This window comes from Psammomys obesus, unplaced genomic scaffold (genome assembly GCF_907164565.1).
Source record: "Psammomys obesus unplaced genomic scaffold, mPsaObe1.curated_primary_1811, whole genome shotgun sequence".
Classification (NCBI taxonomy): domain Eukaryota; kingdom Metazoa; phylum Chordata; class Mammalia; order Rodentia; family Muridae; genus Psammomys; species Psammomys obesus.
Window position 1 is genome coordinate 266,325 of NW_026585691.1, and position 4,313 is coordinate 270,637.

A 4,313-nucleotide genomic window follows, 5' to 3' on the forward strand; every position below is an offset into this window, starting at 1 on the left:
GAGCATGTGTGTGTAATAGTGAGAGAGGAAGAGGGAGAGGGAAAGAGGGAGGAGAGAGAGAGAGAGTTAGTTAATCCAGGCTGCCTTCAAACTTGCTTTGTGACCAAAGATGACCTGAAACTCTTGATCTTCCTGACTCCACCTATTGAATGCTGGGATTACATGCCCTGTGGAGTGGTTTGAATGAGAATGCCCACCCCCAAATTTGACTACTTGGTCCCCAGTTGGTAGAACTATCAGGGAGTGGTTCAGAGGTGTGTGTGGCCTTTGCTAAGGGTGTGTCACTGGGGCACACCCTCTAGCTTTGGGGTTCAAAAGCCCATGCCATTCCCAGGGTTTGCTCTACTTCTTGTTTACTGTTCAGATATGAACTCTCAACTGTTCAGGGGCCTTTACTCCACCATCATGGACTCCAGCCCTCTGAAACAGTAAGCCCAATTAAATGCTTTCTAGTGATCTTGGTCATGGTCAACAGCAACAGAAACCCTAACTAAGACAGCTGGTTTATGTGAGGTGCTGGGGAACAAAGCCAGGGTTTCCTGTGTGGTAGGCAGGAGCTCATCCAATGAGCTGCACCCCACCCACACCCGCCAGTTCTGCTACATACAGGATGTCACAGCTGACTGCTGAGAAACGAAAGCCTCATATGGACTGTTTGGCTGTGAGCTAAACTAGACATTTTGTTCTTTTATGAAATACTGTTTTACTGGAAAGGCAAAGTATAGTTATTCTGAGTTGGGTATTTTGGCAGATACTATCCTGAAAATAAATTAAACGATCCTATACTCTAAAGAAAATAACTGACAACAATTTTGCCAACTACAAAATTCAATACTTCAAGGGCAAATTAGAATTGGGAAAAACTTTGTATTTGCCACTGTGAGACTGATAGCTTCCTAATACTTTGTTTTGAGTTGTGATGTCAAGAAATAAAAAAACATATATTCTTTACACATCTTGGTGAACCAATATTTTCCAAATGATCAATATGTGAAGCTCACAAATAGGCAAGTATCCATGAAAAGTGTGAAGTTGACAAACAGACTTGAATGTAACTGTTTGGAAACACATCCCACCAGACCCTGTTACAGCTAATGTCTCTCAGATCCACTCTTGTTGAGCTTTGGCACACAGAGTATTCACAGTCATCATTAAAGGCTTCTAAATGAGGGCTGGAGAGACAGTTCAATGGGGAAAGTGCTTGCCATGCAATCAGGAGTACCTGGGTTCAAATCTCTAGTCCATATGGAGACATGTGGGTAGATTAGACTGGCCAGAGGACTTAACTGAAATGGTGAGCTCCAGGTTCAGTGAGAGATCCTGTCTCAAAAAAAAAAAAACAGTGCTCACTCATGCTTCGGCAGCACATATGCTAACATTGGAAAGACACAGAGAAGATTAGCATGCTCCCTGAGCAAGGATGACACGCAAATTCATGAAGCGTTCCATATTTTGGAGTACTGGGACAGAGAACTGAACTCAGTGTGTATGGCAGCTCTCCGGAAGCAGCTGGAACCTCCCAGGAATCTCTAAGGGTGAGCCTAGCTGAGACTCCTAGCAATGGGGGATATGGAACCTGAAATGGTCATCTCCTGTAGCCAGAAAAGAGTCTTTTGGATGAAGACACCAACCCACCACAAAACCTTTGACACACTATTTGTCCTGCCTACAAAAGGTAGAAGTGGAGCAGAAATTGAGGGAATGGCCAACAATGACTAGCTTGAGACCCATGCCATGAAAGGAAGCCCACTCCTGACACTATCAATGATAGTATGCTGTACTTGGAGACAGGAACCGAGCATAACTGTCATCTGAGAAGCTTCATGCAGCAACTGATGGAAACAAATGTAGAGATTCACAAACAGTAGGTAGAACTTGTGGAATTCTGTGCGAGAGGGGATGAAGTAATTAAGGAGCCAGAGGGGTCAAAGATAACACACACACACACACACACACACACACACACACACACACACACATCCTGCAGAACCAACTAACCTGGGCCCATGGGGGCTCATAGAGACTGAATTGCCAACCAGAGAGCATGCATGGGACGGCCCTCAGCCCTCTGCACATAGGTAACAGTTGTGCCGGTCAGTCTTCATGTAGGATTTCTAAGAGCAGGTGCAGGCTGTCTCTGACTCTGTTGCCTGCCTCCGGATCCCTTTCCACTGGCCTAGACTCAATAGAAGAAGCTGTGCCTAATGCTGCTACCACTTGACATGCCAAGGTGGGCTGACATCCATGGGAGGCCTCCCCTTTTCTGAGGAGAATGAGAGGGCTTGAAGATGGGGGGCGAGGTGAGAGAAAGGGACTGGGACCATAAGAGGGAGGAAAAGCTGTGATGGGGATGTAATGTTAATTGATTAATTAAGTAAATTTAAGAAATTAAGAAAAAATTCCCAATATTGACCTCTACACACGGGCACATGCTCAGGTAGATACACCGACCGCTGCATGCCCCACAGAAGCGTGCGCGCGTGGGCACGCACACACACACATACAGTAATTAAAACAGAAAATCTAGTCGAGTGGTGGTGGAGCACACATTTGCTCCCAGCACTCGGGAGGCAGAGGCAGGCAGACTTCTGAATTTCAGGCCAGCCTGATCTACAGAGAGTTCCAGGACAGCCAGGGCACACAGAGAGACCCTGTCTCTAAACAAAACCAAACCTCTAAAACAGTCTTCCTGGGGTTGAGGAATGCAGCTCAGTGTTCCTGTGTTTCGAGTATGCAGTGTCCTGGGATCAGTCCCCAGCACACCCCCCCCCCAAAAAAAAAACAAAAAACCAAAAAAAAAAAAAACAAAACTCGCTTCTTTTTCAATCACTTATCTGTAAGAAGCCTGAGTTTCTTAATATACGGCAACCAGCACATGTCACAATCAGTTAAATTCCAAAGCAGACAATCAGGTTTAGCTTTCTGTTATTAAAGCCACGTTTCAAAGCAGTTTCCCAAACTACAAAAGAATAACCGCCTTTTCAATAATTTTATTTCACTTGGGAAACCCAGTTGCTCTTATAAAAATACGCTCCGGGGGTCTGGAGACTTGGCTCAGCAGGTAAGAACACTGGCTGCTCTCAGGGGACCCAGGTTATGTTCCCAGCACGCACAGGGTGGCTCCCAATCATCTCTGACTGCAGCTCCAGGGAGCCGACATCCTCTTGTTCTGCGGGTACCGCACACACATGGTGCACATATGCACATGTAGGTAAGACATTCATGCACATAAAATGATGGCTATTAATAGTAAGTTACAGACGGCATCATCTCAGGGTCGACGACTTATGATAGTTTGACCTTGTGGTGGTGCAGTGGAAAGAGTACTTCAAGCTTTCAGTTTTAGCCTTTGGGCCATGGGGGTCCAGCTCTCTTGCGCTGCTGGCCAGCAGCAGCTTGCTACAGCACCCAGTCAGTTGTGTGCAAACAGAAAAGCACAGCCGCTCAACAGCTGCCGACAATTTTGGGGTACAGTAAATTCCTGAAGATGCTCCACACTGCCAGGCTTTGCGTGAGATCATGCTGCCCATGTCGTCACCTTGGAGCGAGGAGGAGCCCTGGCTGCTCTTCTTCCTCCATCAGAGAACGTGGCCTGGGTCTGGGAGAGCCATCAGGCTGCTGGAATGACAGCTAATCCACTCACTGTTGGGCGGGGCGAGCTGGAGCCCTGTACAGAGCATGAAGAAAGAGCTGACTTCTAGTGACTTCTAGAATATTCATGAACCCAAGAGTTTTCTCTCTCCAGGTAAGGGTCCATCATCCAGAGGGAACCCAAAGGCTTTATCAAAGAGCCTGGTGTGGGCAAAGCGGCTGGGACAGTGTGGAGCCTTTGTCGAGCGAAAAGAATAATAATTTGCAGCTGTGGGCTTCTGCAGTGGACGCCGGAAACACCCAGGCCCTCCCACTACCATGCCCAGATGTTACCTAATAAAATTAAATATAGCTTGAAAAACAAATTCCAATTTATCTACTGCTAACTTCTAAAATTAATGGTGCTACTTGTATATAACGATGAGCTTCTTTATGACTTTTCATACATGCAAATAATGTAGTTTTGATCCTCTCACCATTGCCCTATCTTGTTCCCTACATGCCGATTGATCTCTTCTTTTTCTCTTTCCACTTTCCTGCCTGCCTGCCTGCCTGCCTGCCTGCCTGCCTTCCTGCCTCCCTGCCTGCCTGCCTTCCTGCCTTCCTGCCTTCCTGCCTTCCTTCCTTCCTGCCTTCCTTCCTTCCTGCCTTCCTGCCTGCCTTCCTGCCTGCCTTCCTGCCTGCCTTCCTGCCTTCCTGCCTGCCTGCCTGCCTGCCTGCCT

At 47.1% G+C, this 4,313-nt stretch overlaps 1 pseudogene; it reads left to right on the forward strand.

The window, feature by feature from the left end:
- The first annotated feature begins 1,342 nt into the window (after window positions 1–1,342).
- LOC129670353 (U6 spliceosomal RNA) lies at window positions 1,343–1,455 on the forward strand (annotated as a pseudogene).
- The last annotated feature ends 2,858 nt before the right edge of the window (window positions 1,456–4,313 follow it).